The 18,044-nt window shown below is 40.2% G+C and overlaps 1 long non-coding RNA gene across 1 annotated transcript; it reads right to left on the reverse strand.

The window, feature by feature from the left end:
* Nucleotides 1-15,690: 15,690 nt before the first annotated feature.
* On the reverse strand, nucleotides 15,691-17,792 carry LOC137464665 (uncharacterized). Its single transcript, XR_010994343.1, has 2 exons — nucleotides 17,593-17,792; nucleotides 15,691-16,125 (listed from the first exon to the last, which is right to left on the reverse strand). It is a non-coding gene; the product is annotated as an uncharacterized lncRNA (long non-coding RNA).
* Between the last annotated feature and the right edge of the window lie 252 nt (nucleotides 17,793-18,044).

An 18,044-nucleotide genomic window follows, 5' to 3' on the forward strand; every position in this document is an offset into this window, starting at 1 on the left:
TCCCAGCTGCAGTTTCATTTGTTATCGTATTAAAAAAAGGGTGATTAATAATGATTTTCTGGGGGCATTATGCAGCCGCTCTCCCAAATTCTCTTTTAACAAGGAAAGGCTTGTAATGTGCAACATCGGCTCTATGAGACATGCCAAAAGAGATGGTACTGGAGCTATTAATGTGAAATTGAAGATGATCCTTCACTTCTAGCTGTGGCTTAGTAGGATGCTGTGTGCACTGTGAGACCACTCACGACATCCATTCCCAGGATGGTCCAGGCAGTCTCCCACAAGGGCCAGAGAGTGGTGGAATGCAGAGGGTGGACTCTCCCAGCCATTCACGATTAAGTGCGTGAACATAGCCTCAGGTGCTCTTCAAGTGGGACCCTTGAATTTGTCTCTGAACAAGCTGTATTTCTTTAAGAAGAAACCTATGCAGCAGTGGGGGAAACATGTTGGAAAATGAACTTTAGCACAATAATCTATGATCCCTGTATTCATGGTTAATTCTTGGTTTTATGTCATACAGAGCTTAGGACAAATATCAGGGATTACTGTGGCCTCGTGTTATCTCCCTGCATCTGTGACTAATAAATCTTCTGCCAGCTGATGCTTCCTTGTTTACTTATATCAGCAGTTAACATGTACCAGCTGACATCTTAAATTTGAGAACAGGGTTGTGTGTCAGAGCCAAGAATGAGAAGTACGTTATGACTTAACCACATATTTGAGACGCTCTCAAGGAGAAAAGATTAATCAGAAGGTCTAGAACAATATCCAAATAATTCCATGGGCAGACACAGAGGGGAATGCCTGCACCAGGGTGATTGCAGCCAGCCATGGACATCTGGGGCTGTAAGAACTGAGCAAAGCTACAGCCTGAGGAGATTCCCCTTCCTGGCTCATCTGAAGGTGTCACTGAGGGCATTTTTCATACTTTTTGGGCAGTTTATAATAAAATAAAACACATTTGTTTTCTTATATGTCTGAAATCCTGAAAATCCTTCATTTACAGTCTTATGGGTTTCTTATCCACATGAAACACACAATCAGTCTGGGGTTTCTGATCTGCATGAAACACACAATCAAGCTGTCTTTGCATCTCTTTGCTGCTTCCATCTGCAGGAGGTTCGTTCTACTGTCATGTAGATTGAAAATAAACTCCCTGGGCAGGGATTAGTTAGGGTAAAGCCAGGTATTTGTTCAGTTGGTTAGGGATTTTAAATTTGTTTTTCCCAATTTGCTGTTACATTATGCACTGGAGATTTAAATCACAGCAAGAGTAAAGGGGAAGACAGGTAAAAGAGCTGAAATCTGTAATGCCTAACAGAGGTTCAATGTAGTTTGGAGGGTCTTTTTATTAACCAGCAATGCAAACATCCCGTCTCAACTGGTTGATGTTGTTGTAGTATTTTTTTAGGGCTTTGTCAGTGGAAGTTGGAAATAAGGTGATGCTGCAGAACAGCCTCCTGCCCTCTAAACACATCCACCATGCAAATTATAGAATGCAGAAAGCTGGTTTCATGTGTTTTGTAAATCATGCAGAAATGCACCAATTGCTAAATGTACTTGAAGTCCTCTTTGTCACTGCCTGGCATGCTTCAGTCTGGAAAAGAAAGGACAGAGTAAAGCAAAGAATGCACCAAGGTTCTACACAGCCCTGAAAGTGACAGAGTGAACAGAGATTTGATGTTCCCTGCTTCTCCAAAAGAGGATTTGAAGAGGTGACAGATGAAAAAATATTCCTCAAAGTCCTCTTTCAACATTTTATGATTAACCTGGGAAATATCTTGTGTCATCCGTTGTGAATGCACTTTCCTCCAGACAAATCTGTGGGAGGACAATCCATCAATTATTGTTACCTACAGTGATTTCTCTGTAGGCTCAGAGAGTTGACTGGAGCGTGGGAGGGCTGTCAGAGGGAGATCATTGCATGTTTCCTCAGCTTGCCTTGCTCTGATATCTTCTGCCTTAGGCTCTCACTTTTGGGGAGTGAAGACTGCAGGCGGGGATTATCAGCCCCTTTGTTTGACTCAGAACAGAAACCTTTGTGTTTTCTTCTCTTCCCTGGCAACTTCAAAAAACATTTGCACTACTTTTCTTTGAATCAAACTCTGTTTTGAGTTACTGAAATTATGACAACAGTCATATATTGCAATCTTTCCACCCACCCTCCTTTCACTTCAAAAACCCCCCAAAACCATGAAGTACATCCTCAATGTACCAGTCTGTTTCTGGAAAGTGCTGGTGTGGCAGACATGTCCTTGAGGGAAACCCATCATCTTCCTCACTTTCTACAAAACTCATTCTGTTCTGCAGGTACCATGTGCAAAATAATTGATGATGGCAGTAAATGCCAGCCATTGTTTGCCTTTACACCAAATAAAGGGTTTTATTTTGCAAACAACAGACTTTCTGAGAAAGTTGAGTAGGTTTTATGGTTCCTTTAGAGACATTTTGAGACACATTGATAGAATTACTTAAACTACAACACAAACAGAAACCAAAAGTCACGTTACTGAAGGCTGCCCTCTGAATTTTTAAGCTGCTCAGGTGGAACTCAATGCATGAGGCTGGTGGATCAGAGAAGGAAAACATGTTAATCTCTTTGAAAGACCTTCACAAGTCATCACACCTGATAAGGATGATATTTCAGTGATGGCTTTCTCTGTGAAAAATGAATGAAACTGGGTAATTTGGAAATGTGGTTAGAGATTAAGGCTTCCATTTTGGGTGGAGCGTGAGTGTGAATAATATTGTTACAACTGAATTATGGTTACTCCATTAGATTAGACTCTGGCAGACATTGGTGCTTCCAAAGTTACCAACAGATGTTAATCACAGACCAGGGAAACTTCAGTCCTGTGTTAACAAGACACTTCAGCCACCTTTCATTCATCATGAGGATTTCAACACCCCCAGCTCAAGCTTGTTATTTTCTGGTGTAAAGCTAATTCTGTGCAATCTGTGGCCAGCACTGTTCCACAGCCATGTAAGTTGCTATGAAACCACCTCTGCTTACAGGGACTCATCTCTCAGTTCCCCTCAGGGGACAAACAGCACAAACCAAAATCACCCAAAGACGCATGTGCATTCATTTATACTTAGATATACACATTATGCATATATACCCCCTCCAGATAATATATATTTATATACTGGCACCTGCACTTTGTGCTGAACAGCTGTACCACAGTGGGCAGCAGCCCTGGCTGTCTGCATTTGCTCTTAGTTCTGCTCTTGACTCCATGCGCTTGCTTTGCTAATGATGCTGATGTTCTTTGCCATCTAACGAGGCAATTTCTGCTCTCTAACAATGCATCTGTTTCCCTTGGCAGCTGTGGGAAGCCTAAAGTATGTTCCTATTTGCTGGCCTCCTGCTGCCTAGGGATGCTTTCTCCAGTGTCTGTGTGTACAGACCAATTCCTGCTGCTGTTGGGCCGGCTAACCTGACATTGATGGTTTATTTTTATCACAGGGAAAGTGTGAATTCTGTTCTAAAGCCCTCATTAGGACCTGTTGTATCTCCTCATTTTCCCTGTTGAGCATTAAACTCATTCCTGTAAAGCTGTTTCTGTCGACTGTGATATTGCTCCCCCAAAGTTTTCTCTTTCAATTTCTGATGAGCTCCTGTCACCATGTGGATATTCCTCCCCAGATTAATCAGATCCTGGCTCCTCAGCTCAGTCCCCTTCTTTGTCCTGCATAGTGGCATGACCATTCTGAAAGAACAGTGTGTTGGCTCACATCAGAGTGCTGAATATAGAAACAAATACACTCAAAAGTGTCTGCATTTGTATTCAAAATTATTGCTTCATATAAATTTATAATGCCTCTCTGTCTGGCCTCCCAGACACCCCTTAAAGGCTCTATTTTCATCCCTCTTTCTTGATAAATTCATGTTACCATCCAAACCAATATTCCTTCATAAGTTATTGCTCCATTACTCACCTACTGGTCCTTTTTGGTCTGGAAAAGAGATTGAATTGCTAATTACCTTCTACTGCAGCACTGGAAATTATTTCCTCACCAGTATCAATCTTTCCATGGGAAGGGAGGAAGGTAATGATACAATTATAATCTAACCTAATATTTTGATACCAAATCAGAATTATATCTGTTCACTTCTTTCAAGCATTCCAGTTGCTCGGAGGGAACTCCATCATGTCACGCTATTGAACCACCTCTGCACTACCAAGATTGTGGCCCCCAAATCCATCAGTATTTATGTCTCCAGCTGCTTGCACCAATGGCAGGGAATGTCCTCAACAGTGCTGGTGCACAAAGTTACCTTCCACAGGTCATCTGACAGGGCCTTTTTCTCCCTGTGCTTCCTGCCTTTCTCTTCATTTTCCACTTGGAAATATTTACAAGATTATTTTTTTCCCCTTGTCTAGGGTGTAACACTGTGGGAGGCTGACCATCAAGCCTGAGCTTTACAGGAAACTTGTTCCTCAGTTTGCTTCACTTCACTGCATCTCCCAGAACACATGGCACAGTAATACCTGCCTGAACAGGCTCCTAAAAAAAAAAAAAAAAAAAAAAAAAAAAAAAAAAAAGAAAACCAACCTTAAAAATCCTGAGGTTATCATAGCAAAACCAGAAGAAAAGTCATATTTGGAAATTAAGAATTGCTCAGTTCTGCAGTCCTGCTGGCATGTATTTGTAAAAGACCTTTTTCCCTCTCTCTGTGTTTGCACACTTTTTTAACAAGATCTTTCTCCTGAGAATGTTAACTACAAAGTTCCAAAGGAATAACAGATTGTTGGATTTTTGTTCCCTAACAATTATAAAAAAAGAGAACAAGTAAATCCATAGCAAAACCAGATGTAAAACACAAATAGAAAAAAAACTTCAGAGAGTACTGCCAAAAATCCTAGGAAACAAAACCACATATTCTATTAAAAAAACCCCAATAATTATTCTACAAAGAAACCCCAAGGTATTCCAGGAGAGAACATGAGTACAACAGTGCTGCACAGAATTATATGCTTTCAAGCTCCCTACACTTAATGGCCAATATTATTCTTTGACCTAACAGTTGATTCACAGGTGTTTTTAAAAATATGTAAATAAGAAAGAAGCCCCCCAAACTACAAACCACTTCTAGTTCAGCTGAGAATCTCAGAAGAGTATGTGTGTTACTTTATGACAGAGGATCTGAGTGTCTTTCTGAGTCTCTATTCACAGTGCTAAAAAATGCATTTTTAACAAGAGAAGCAGTGCCCTAACTGATTTAATCTAAATGCACACTAATACATGTGCAACTTGTAAAAACTGAGATTTTTTTTAGTTGCTGCTTAAGGTTAATAAGCCTATCTCCATTAATGGAAAGCCCTCTGTGTTTATTTACTTCAGAAAGACAAAAGAGACAGTTGACAAGGCCTTTTTAACTGAGACTTCATCCATTAAAAGCTCTATATAAGCCTTTTGAAAATCCTTTTGGAGAAATTAAATAGGAAGTCTTTGTCTCCTTCAAAACGGAAGCTCCTCTGTTTAGATATGAGTGCTTTTTTAAAAATTAAAATAATGCTTACAGTTCTGTTTCTAGGGTTGATCAGAGGTAGCTGTGGATATTAGGTCATATGTTCCTTGAAACAGGTGTTAAATTTCCATTGTAAATAGTTGTCCAACACAACAATTTTCACACTCCTTGAAGGCAGTGAAAGGAGAAGTATGAGGTCTCTGTAGAACATTCCTCCCTTAGTTTGTTTTCAAGTCCAGTCCTGTATGTCATTTTTGACTGATACATATTCCTACCAGAGAGAGTTTTGGCAAGCGGAGCTCATAATTGTTCAGAAAAATTTTATCTGTATACCATAGCTTTTGAGTTGGAGGACAGTAATTTAAGTAATTTAAAAAGTGTAGAATTATATCAAGAAGCTTGTTTCACTTCCATTATTGACAACTCTATTTGAACTGGTGTGTTTATTTGCCTTTTTCTGTTGATAGCTTTTTATGTTGTTCAGGTAGCAGTCTCCAAGCACAGAGTTGCTATGCTGCTCCTTCCACAGAAAAAAATTTACCACCATCTTTTTTTGCCCTGTTGTTTTTCTCTGTATGACCAAAACAAAATACAGATCAAACCATGAAGAGGCCAGAGGTTGCAAAGGCCTGTCCTTCAGTTTCAACTTCTATGCTTGTAAATTTTTATGCCAAATCAGGAAAACAAGCATTGCAGTATGTAGAGATTTCTTATCTGATCTCCAGCTCCATAATTCTGTTCAAATAGAATAGTTATATTGTATGTACTTGGTATTCACCTAAACTTGGTCTATACACAGTTGCTGATGAGAGGGGCTAACAATTTCAGCTGCATAAAGCTCTTCTGGCAACCCTCACCCTCCAACAGAGAAAGATTTGCAAGGAGCTGCCAGTGAATAGAATATATCCTACTTGATAGAATGAAAATGTACAGGTAAATAAAAAGACCCTAAAATGCGGTGAATAAAATGCATCACTAAATAAATTGTGATTAATAGAATAACAATTAAATAGTCCCCTTTTTTTAATTGAAACAACATTTTTTTTTAGCTCTGGTGTGATACCCAATATTGTGTTTTGTATTTAGAAGTTTTGCTTAAAAGTGGTGAAGCTGATGCTGACAATGGTCAAATTTCTCATATTTCTGCCTGTTTTGTCTTTTTCTATCTTTTAGTGAAGGGAAATACAACTAATGTCCTTTCCATATGCTGGTAGATGTGTTCAGAAAGCCCCTCAGGATAGTAAGCTAAAGAAGGGACAAAACCAGCCTATGTCCAGCTTGATCCTAAACATGGTGATTTTTAAAATAGGTATAAAACTCCTAATCCAAGACATTAAGCATCCTCATTACTCCGATTTTTATTTAGGACTTTAGCCTTTCAGGAGGTTGACCTAGGTCCTCTCCTTCTTTCTCTTTGCTCTTGTTTTCACTAGGGAAAACTACAGAATATCTGGCATTTCCACCTATTTAAGTTTGGTATACTAAAAGTAGTATTTTGGGATTAATATTAGAAACTCGTGGGAGCATTTCAGTTTAGCCAACATTTTGAGTAGAAGCAACATCCAGCCTTCCATCCTGAGAACTTTCTCCACTTCAACTTCTCTCCTAAAACATAAAGCCCCAGTGCAGCTTTAGGTCTTCACTATCCAAGACTAAACAACTCCAATTAGTCAATTCTGCCCCAAATACCAAGTTGGACTCAACATCTTCCACAAGAGACAAAGTAGAACATTAAAAAATATTATGTGGAATATTGAAACTGTATTTATTTATTGTAGCAGATTAATTAAACAGGGCAACCTGTAGACAGATGATGATGAGTTATGGCCTGCTTAATGAAATCACTGCAATTAGCAGTATTTTTGAAAAGCTGTTGTCCTGGCAAGGTCAAACCAGTTTGAAACTGCCACATTCTCTCATCTTGGAGTACTGGTAGATACAGTATTTTCTTTTCCCTGTTAGAGAAGTACTAGAAAATAAAATGGAGATTCAGAGTTTGTATTTCTAGACTAATTACTTCCTGCATTGCTTGGCCAGGAAATCACAGGCATGCGGTCACTCTAATTATGTTACTGTGTCAAGGAATAATAGAATAAAATCCCTCTGGATTTTTTTTTTTTTTGTAGTATTTATGCATGAGTGGTTTGGTAGGCGAACTAAATCTCATTATTGGTTCCAACATACAACTTCTTCTATCTGAAAAAATAAAAAGTAAAATAAATCACAGAGTAAAACTTAGAGTTTAATTCTTCCTTGAGCTGACAGCTTATTATTTTCCAGCAACAGCACAATGACACATCTCTTTGTGTAAAATGTCTTTTGAAGCAAAGTTTGCATTTCTTTTGCAGGTGTATTATTTGCTGGAATACATTTATCTCACTCAAACAGGGGAGTCCTTTATATTACTGTGTGAATTGCAGTTCATGAAGAGATGGAGGTAATGACTTTAGATTGGGAGAGGGCGGGTTTATATTAGATACCAGGAAGAAATTATTCCCTGTGAGGGTGGTGATGCCCTGGCAAAGGCTGCCTGGAGAAGCTGTGACTGCCCCATCCTTGGAGATGTTCAAGGCCAGGCTGGATGGAGCTTGAAGCAATCTGGACTGGTGGAAGGTGTCTGGGTCCCTGTTTTTACTCTGGTTTTAAGCTACTGGTGGCTTCCAGCCTGTTTGACCCTATGTTCATGCAGTGAACTCAAAGCACGGATATCTCACATTGAGGCCTTAGGTGTAATAATTCAAAGGCCTTTACAAAACTTTTAAAATACTGGAGTATTCTAACTGATTTTTTTTTTTTTTTTTTTGCCTAATTTGTGAGAGAAATGGGAAAGAAACCCAGAAACATTAACTTCTATTTCCTTAATCCAAATATGACATTTCTTTGAGAAAAAAAATATGCATTCTGTAGAAACCATATGATGGGATCAAAATGCAGCATGACTCGGTATTAGAGATGCATATTCCCTATCTGAGTGTGGGACAAGATTATAGAAGAAATGGAATGACCTCTCTGTATGTGTAAATGTTTGGTATATTTTTCTGTCACAATTTTTGCTTCCAGATAACCACATGTATTTTTATAAATTAAGTTCTATGTGCATAGAGTTCATTCCCTAAAACTGTGATGTGTGTCAGGGCTGGACTCTCTGCTCCCAGCTCTGTTCTCTGCCATGGTGTCTTCATCTACTGGCACAGACAGTTCAGTTTACACAGAACAACTATTTGATCATCATTATAAACCAAGTAATAATTAAACCAAATAGAGTCCATAGTTGGCTGACTGCTCGACAGCTGCTGCCTCAGATCAAGAAACTGAAACAGCCCAGGTCATGACATGGCCAGAGGTGTCCTGAAGTGCTGCTGGCAAAATTAATGTTTACTGGGCTGCATTTTTGTATCCAATTTTGAATGTACAACCAGAGAGTGGATATAGCTCAATCTGGGCAGAAAGGTACATCCTTTATCAGTCCTGGGTCAGAACAATTGAGAACAGAATTTTGTGAGAAACCTCTTCCATCTGTTTACTTAGATCTGCCTCTTTTTTTCTTTCTTTTATTTCTTTTTTTTTTTTTTTTTAGAGGAGAAAATAGTAAGTGTCAATTCACATTACATTAATTAGTTTACTTGCCTACTGTGAAGTTTAGTGAAGTTACAGGGAAATGTTGCACAAAAACACTAAAGAAAAATTACATATGAGGAACTCCTTTCAAACTGTGCAAATATCTGCTACTTCAAATTTAACCTGCCCAACCTCAGACAATTATAGCGTTTTTAATTTCTAATTACCTAAATTTATTTAAGCTGCTCCTTACCCCTAAGTTATGTCTTACTGTTCCTGTTATTTCAGTGACATCAGCTGAAAGTAACATAGAAAATTTGTTGTCTTCCTTGAAATTGTGGAACCTTTTGTTCTTCCTCCATTCTCAGGATTTTCCCAGGAATCTATGGTTATATCTGAACGCCGATGAGAAATGAAGTAGTAACCTTGTAATATACAGAATTCCTAGAGAGTGTAATCAACTAGCAGTTGGCTTCCTTTCTTTTTTTTTTCTTTTTAATTGAGATAAATTGCCAAAGTAAGTGGTTTGTTCAGCCTTTTCCATGTTATGTTAATGCTCTGTTGACTCCACATAGAGCATCACAGTGTAACTCAGATCTGAGGGATCTTTCAGCCACCTCCAGTCAAGTGGAAATCCTGAACCATCTTTTTACTTCTCACTATTGACAATAACTATTTTGAGTTTGGTTTTAGTTTACTTTTTTTTTTTTTTTTTGCCTTAAATGCTTTGTCCACACCTAAAGTTAGCAATCTTTCTTATCCTTCTGTTCTTTCACTTTTCCCTTGAATCCTATTCTAAACTAGTTCCATGCTTCCTCATTCAGCTCTCAATGAAAGACTTGCCTCAAACACCCTTTAAATCTAGTAGGAATGAAAAATCTAAGATAGTGGAAGTAGGAAAAAATGTGTAAGCTTGGACAAGCAAAAAATACCCACAGCTGAACACCCTGTTCCGTACCTTGCACTATGACATTGGCAGTTCAAATTCCTGATTTTGCAAAACAATTCCAGAATCTCAAGTTCTGGACCAGAACAGGATTATGAAACCACATTAAAAGATGCAACCTAGCTACTTTTTCAGGAATGCTGATGCTTTGTCCACAGGCAGGATTTTCTTCATTTCTCCATCTATGAATATCCAGCTTGTCTTCTGAAGTCACTGCAGTGACCACTCAGACTTGGTGCTGGACAATGACTCCAGGCAATTTTCTGACCAACACAGTCTGGGAGTTATTAGCTCAGGCTTTGTTTTACATGTTTTCCAACATGAAATTCCACTAATATTTATGATGCTTATGACATTACTGATCATGTGGAATAAGGAATAAGTTTCTCTATCACACAGTGTGAAAGCCACCACAAGGCATCAATAAGTAGTCTTCTCCTGCACTGGAGCCACACAAACCAGGAAACACTGGAAGTTGTGCCTGTAAGGGCACAGGATGTTTGCACTGGCTGCAATGAGGGACACAAGGGATAAGCCTCATTAAACACTTGTCACAGCACCTGCTGTCTGAGACAATACTGCTGTTTGACGTCTCTGTTAGCAGATAGGGATATGCTATCCTGCATATCCATCTTCATACATATTGTCTCTTTCCTTGTGTCAAAATAGCAATTAACTTCCAGCCTGCCACACAACAATGTATTGAGTTTTATAAATGTTCAAAAATGTTGACTAGTTAAGTCAAAGTGCTGGTGCTTGACATTGATTTATACCCACTTCATGTGCAACCTGCCATTTTCTCAGTAAAAAGTGAGACTTACTGCTTACCTGCCATTTTCTCTTTGATTATTGGTGTGCTAGTTTGCGTAAATTAGTTTGTCATGTATATGTCACACTGGAATTTCAAATACTGAGTTTATTTCCATCTGAGTTGGGTGTTGCGGTGTGTCTCCTCCCTCCCAAAGGTAACCCTCTCCCCCCGCCCCAACCCCCATGAGCCCTGGCTGTGAGACAGGGGGTCCAGGGGGTTGAGTGATTGGCAGATTTGAAAGATACCCCCTGCCCCCTGTGGCTATTGGTAGACCTAAGTGCCCCTTCTCCCCTGGCACCCCTCCCCCTCACCTGGTTGGTGGCTACCTGTCCCTGCCCCTCCCCTTACCCCCGGGTTAAGAGGACAATCCAGCCACGTGGCCGGCCCTTCTGTTGGAGCTGCCACCAGGTCCACAACTCTGTAGCTGAAATAAAGACTCTGGATCAAGCTCTAGCAGAAGTGCCTCCTTTCTTCACCATCGCCTGAAGCCTCTCCACTGAGGAATATCGCTCGCAGCCTCTGAGTAACCCAAGGGTGTCACTGGGGAGGAAACATCCCAGCTGCCGCCATTGGACTCAGCAGCAAGGCAAGCCCGGGCAGGTCTCTGTCGGAATATTGGGAACCCCAATAGTTGGGAATAGCAGAAGGAGGACATTAAAAAAAAATAAAATACAGTTGTCAGGTCACCAGTAAAGGACCTGACAACTATGTATAAAGCAACTTCATTTTCCAGGTTCAAAGGTCCTTTTGAAATGCTTTCTAGACCTGAAGTGCCTTAGGTGGGTGATACAATTAACATCAGAAAAAAGGTGTATTTCCATCTTCTTCCATACATTACCCATAAAAGGAGAAAGTTTGTCTTGCTATGGATAAAAATTCCCTCTGCCTCTGGTTATTGGCCTTGAAGATGATACTTAAAAGTTGGTTTATTAGAAGTCCTCGTCTCAAAAATTAATTAAAAAATTAATAATAATAATAATAATAACCACACAAAACCAAAAACCTGTGTTCCTTTTTCTTCCTCTCTAATCTTCTCAGTAGCCTTTTACTGAAAAATTTCTAGTTAGGGAATGTCAACCATCATAAACACATTGTGTGCCCTGAACAACAGATACCACTTGAATTCAGTCTCTGCTGCTACTGAGCAAAGCCTCCTTTAAATAACTTTCCATAGCTGTTCTTTCATAGGGAAGATAACCAAGCCCTCTTTTTTTCATTTTCAAGGATTTTAAAAACGCATCTGCTAAAATTTGCTAGAGCTCAGTTTCTCTACCATAGGAAATTTAATTTGTTTGAATGAAAGCAGACTACAAACACCTCTGGAGGTAGGAGAAGCATTATTAGGAAGACATCTCTCATAGGAGAGATATGCAAAACCATTACCCACATCCCTATGTATTTAATACAAAGAAAAGCAGTTTCTGAGAATTGAAATTGTGTGATCTTACTCCTCAACAGTGATTGAATAACAGCTCTCTGAGGCTCTGCTTTCTCAACTACAAGCATTGCTAGGCCCTATTTTCAGTGACACATTGAGAAATCAATTGAAAACTTACCTGGAGTTTTGTCTAGGAATTGAAGACTACAGCTAGGTCTAGCAGTAAAGGATGGAAGTTTTTCACTGAAAAACATGATTTATGTTTTTTCACAATTATTTTTGTCACTTGAGGATTTATCAGTCAATTAAGCAGAATTATTGAGACAAACCACTGGGCTCACTTGCAGCTGACTTCAATGAGATGCCAATGGCTGAATGTCCCTCTCTGTTTGCGGAGCACAAGGCACAGCACACAGAAACCTAAGCAAGTGCACGTGTTCCTTGGATTTGAGGAATGTCTCTAATCTGGTTTCTACACAAGCCTACCAATGGTTCCTCCACAAATGCCATTTGATGGCTTGTTATTTAATTCCACTGTATTATTCAGGGATTAATGTATTAATAACAGGATTTAATGGGAAATAGTACATTGTGGTATTTGGAGTTAGTAACAAGGTTGACTTGGCAGGAGTTTCTTAGTGCAATCAGCAGGAGCTATAGAGGCATTGTCTCTTAAAAGGTTTTCAACACCATTAACACCTTGAGGGATCTGTGCCTGGTCACAGTCAGCTTTGCACTGTTGAGAAAAACTGAGTGCTTCAGCCCTGATACTGCATGAAATAATTTCATTTCTATAACACAATAGACTCTGGAACTGACACATGCTCACTTTGTTCCATGAACCAAGGCTTTTTCTGATGTTCTTGATGTTCTGTTGGAAGTTTGGATAGTGTCAGAGTTGGTGAGTGCTGTGAACAGTCCAAGCTTTGACTGATCCAGTATTGGGTCAGTTATCCCAAAAATTCCCAAGCAGTTTTGGCTCTGTGTGGTAGGTTAATGAGATCTACACCCATCTTTCTTCCAGAACACACCCCTCTCAAAGTGACATAGATGTGAAAACAAAGTACAGGGAATACAAATGTATTCTATGAATTAAATTAAAAACATGTGAATGAGAAGGAGCATAATTTATTTCTTAAACATTTTCTACAGAAGAAGCAGAAGTCAGAAAACACCTGCATTGGAAGAAATCATATGCAAACATTAGTCAGGATGGTGCTTTATGACAATCTTGAAGTTCCTAGTGACAAGAATTAGTGTCAGTGTAGAAACAGAGATGGGGATCCTGCCAGGCATGTACACTGCTCATGTACCTCACATTTTTAGAGAAGCGGGATACCTCCAACACAAAAGAGCATTTTAGCATGGATATTCATGAGAATGTGACTGGAGCAACCTTCTTTCCTGTGCTATTCCCTTCTGTTACATCCACCAACTCATGAGTCTCCATGTGACTGTGCTGTGTGCCTAATGCTGTTTTAAAAGCAGATTCTGGAAATTAATACAATTAAGAGAGAGTCTCATTACACAAACAATTTGCAACAAGATTATCCCTGGGGCTCAAGACCTTGAAGTAATTGAATAAAATAGTAAACTGCAAACAATAATCTGCACAGAAGTTTGACAAGGAGGCAGTCAGATGCAAATAAAATTGAGCAGAGAAGCCCATTGCGAATGAAACATCATAAGCTGGAGTGAAGATCTCTGCCTCAAGGGAGCTGTTGGGATGCCAGTGTGTAGATTAATGTGGTCAAGAGAGAAAAAAAAGAGTAGGAACAGCAATTAATGGAATACAACAAATGCTTGGTGTCTGGGTTTTGATCAACTTGAAAGGCAATTACTTATTCCTGAGTATGTGAAATTCCTACAGCATGGCTTGGGTATGTTCCCAAAAGTGCACTGCTCCTCTGAATAAGCTTGTCCAGGAAGGACTGGGTCATTGACTGAGTGATTGACTCGTTCATTACATCTCATGCAAATATTCTACCTTTGATCCCATTGTCATGAACTTCCTAGTTTCAGGGTGAACTTTTTGGTTTCTCACACTAGGCTCCCGGGTCTAGGATATCTCTTGGGTAAGTACTCAAACTAGAAGTTCCTGACCACCCGTTTTCTGCTCTGAGCTTTTACTTGATTGTAAAATCGACCACTTTTTGTTGCTGTTGTTTCTGTGTACCTTTCAGCTGAAACTCTCCTATGGGCTCTACTGCTAGCCGGTAAGATCTCTGCAATGTAGGAGGACACAATTTTCACTTTCTGATTTGCACACAGCTATATCACTGCCTTCACCTTTTCATCTCACATGCTTAGACACTTTTTCCTCCTGTGATAGCAGGATCCCTTAAGGTGATGTAGGTGTGGTGAGCACTAAATCCTTCCTGATCTTCTGGGAGCTAACTGCTGGTCCTGAATCCATCCTTTCCTGTTTATTTCTACACTACACTTGTGGCAAAGGGTGTTCCTGCCAGTGTTTTAGGTTACTTGGTCTAACCACAGCACTGTGAATAGTAAAAGCTGAAGAAATAAATGTATATTTTTCTGACCAATTTACCTGGAGTCTGTATTTGGACTTTCATGGGTGATTAAAGTGAGAAATTCCTGGCAAACAGATTCCAGGAAAACAAGTAATAAGTCATTGAATTTAGCATATATGTCTTGGATTCCTTGTCTACAGAATGGGAAAGAGAATCTTCATAATTTTCTTCCTTCTTACAGGTGTGGTCTCAACCCAGTGTAGGAACACCTAGACTCCAAACTTTACTTTTGCATAACAAAAAATACTTGCATAAGAGGTAGAATCCCATCAGTCAAAAGCAATCTTCCTGCAACACCAGGTACAGAGTACCCATGCTTTTGACTCCAGTGAATTCAAAACACCTGAAACCAACACTTAGGGGGCCACCTTAGTCTCTGGACTGTAGAGTGTAACAAGAGAGAACATAAAATCTTTTATACAAAAAAACAACTGCAAAGCAAAAAGTCATGGTAACTGCCCTGAAAATGCACCTCACTTTTGGGATGAACTTGGTGGGAAATGCTTCTTTGCTGAACTTCACAAGCAACTTCATTCTCTTTCTCTTGGGTTTGTTTTGTCTGCAACCACCACTTCAGGTTGTTCTGTGCTGCTTCCCCCTGACTAAAATCTCTCTGTACATTCCCCAGCCTCAGCTGAATATCTCCATGAACTGTTTCGTGAGATGTCTGCACAGGTCTTGTTAAACCTGAAGCTGTGATGCCCTGGTTGGAGTCACCCTATCTGCTGCACGTGCTGCTCAAGTCTGCCAGGATCATTATCCTCCCTTAAGTGAGCTGAGCTAGTGGAAGCATTTCAGGGACATTTGAGAGCCCCCAGGTACCTCAAGTGGAAGAAATTCTCATCATCTGTGCCCATTCAGGCTGTCTGTGACTCTGCCAAGGGGAAGTGGCATTTGTTGCTTGGGTAGCTCCAGGAGGACTAAAGATCATGATGAAATATTCTGGTGAGGGCTGTGGCAAAGGAGCAAAACTGGAATTAGGGGGAGTTTTCAGTAATAATCACATCTTGTTCTGGCTGCTGTCACAGATAGTTTAGTCACTGCCTAAGGCAGCTCAGAAGTGATTTTGAAATACTGATCTTGGACTTTAAATGGTATGGACTATTCCTCATCCAGATGTGTGGCTGTGAGCCTGTGTGTTTATCAGTGACACACAAACTGAGAGAGGCAGACAAATTCTGTAGGGCTCCTGGGGTTCAGGTTCCCTCCTGTGTCCTTCTGCTTGCTGGAAAAACTCCTTGCTGAGCAATGGAAGATACGTCTTCCTCTTCTTGTCCAGGAATATCAGCTTGGCCATCTGCATCTTGCAGCTCATGTCAAGGGAAGTACTGGGGACCTGGACATTTCATAGACTCAAAATTTCTCCTCATGATATGTCCTTCAGTGAAGAATTTCTTTTTATTGGGGGAACCTGAAAATATTCTAAGCCAAAGTAAAAGAAAACAAAAAATTAAGGCATCTGTTTTCAGTATTGAGGACAGAGAAACTGCAAATTTTTGCAAAAGACTCATGTGAAGAAAGAAAAAAACTCTGTTCACTCTGTTAAAGGTAAAAGTAAAGTCTGTCTTATACATCCAATCCAGGCATGCACCTGCAAGGGATTTTTTCCTTTTTGTCTCTTTGGAAAGGTTTGGATTTGTGTTCTTTGTTGTGTGAAACAAAGCTGGTTTTCACTGGGAGCCCAGCACAGGTGTGCATCCACCTGAGGAAGTCTCACCACAACTGCAGCAAACTCAGGGTGTTCCAACCTGCCTTGTGGAGTGCCTGATTTCCAAACACACCTTCTCCAACTCTTTCTGGAACTGTACGGTTCACACAGATGGCATGGTTCTGATATTATCTTCTCCATAATCTAAACATAAAAACATGCACAGGCATGCACAAGGGAACAAAATTTTCCTTTAGGGCTGAAATCACCACTAACTGCTTTAGAAATACCATTACTTTTTTGATGTCTCTCCAGGGAATGCATAAAATATCTCCATTACTAAATATATTAGTTTCACTGTGCTTATCTGGAAAATAGTACTGTGTTTTGCAATAGTTATAACAACAGAAGATTGGTTTAGTGATCAATTTCCCATTTATTTGATGTTTACATTTGAAATTATCATTTCATGTGGCATGTTCTTGATTTTTTAAAGCTTTCTTCTTAGTTTCTTTCTACTTCAATCTTCTTTGTTATTTCTTTCATTACCATTGGAAATCTTGGGTCTTTTGTCCTTTGAACTTGCTAAGACAGATGGGCATGCTTCTGGTTTGGGCAGCTATAGTGTTATAATTTTTAATTCTTCCTATAAAGAAGCATGTTTGCTATACAAGTCTAAGTACTAGATCTAAAAAAATGTAACTTTTATCATCAAAAAGGCTGTAAAGAAAGGAAAAAAATACCAAACAGGACTATATTCAGCCTATGGTAAATAATATGGAAAATTTCTCCCATATGTTAAAAAAAATATATATATGTGTGTGTGTATTTATTTGTCTTGCTAAAGGGTTAAAAATGATTCAAGTTTTTTGAGTTTGTTCTTTTCCCTCTACACAGGTCATTCAGCTAACAGTTTTGGTATTGAACCAAGGTGGAAGTTTCACAGCATGGGCAGAACAGACAGTCAAAGGATGCATTTTACGCTTTGAGGAACTCTTTTTCCATCGGTTTCCAAAATGAACAACAAACAAGGTAGCTTTAAGGAAGGTGAATGAAAGCAAAGGCAATTTGGCTACTGTTCAGGGTTATGCCCTCCTACTGTCAGTGGGAATGCTGAGAATTGGAACCAGCTGAAATGGGTGCTGGTAGCAACACCCACAGTGCCTGAAGGATGTGACAGGACAACATGGGACATGATGAAACAGCACAGGACTCTTGTACCCAACCTCCTCCTTGCTGACCTTGTGTTTTCTGTAGACTTCTCCTGCCCCCATGCCCAGAGCCCTCAAGGCCAGACAGCAGAATGGCAGAAGGAAACCCTCCAGTGTTCCTGGGCAGGCCTGGGTGAAGGAGAAGGAAAAGGAAGGCCCTGGGGCAGCCCCAAAATGGCCTCCTGAAAAGATGGAGAAGTTCCAGCCAGTGCGGGCAGGTGAGTGGCAGAGATGGGCCATAGGGCTGGTGATTGCAGCCGGCTTGGCCCCATCCCATCCCCTGTGGACATCCCCAGGGAGAAGGAGGAAGAGCGGATGGGGCTGATGCCCCATGGCAGTTTTGTTCCATTCACCCAGCCTCCCTGTGCTGGGCTTGCCTGGGGAGCGGTTCCAGGGGGCCCAGCTGTGTTCTCCAGCCTTTCCCACAGCTCCTCAGCTCTGACTGTGCCTGGTCTTTGCCAGACTCCATGGAGAACCTGACT

This window comes from Anomalospiza imberbis, chromosome Z (genome assembly GCF_031753505.1).
Source record: "Anomalospiza imberbis isolate Cuckoo-Finch-1a 21T00152 chromosome Z, ASM3175350v1, whole genome shotgun sequence".
Lineage (NCBI taxonomy): Eukaryota > Metazoa > Chordata > Aves > Passeriformes > Viduidae > Anomalospiza > Anomalospiza imberbis.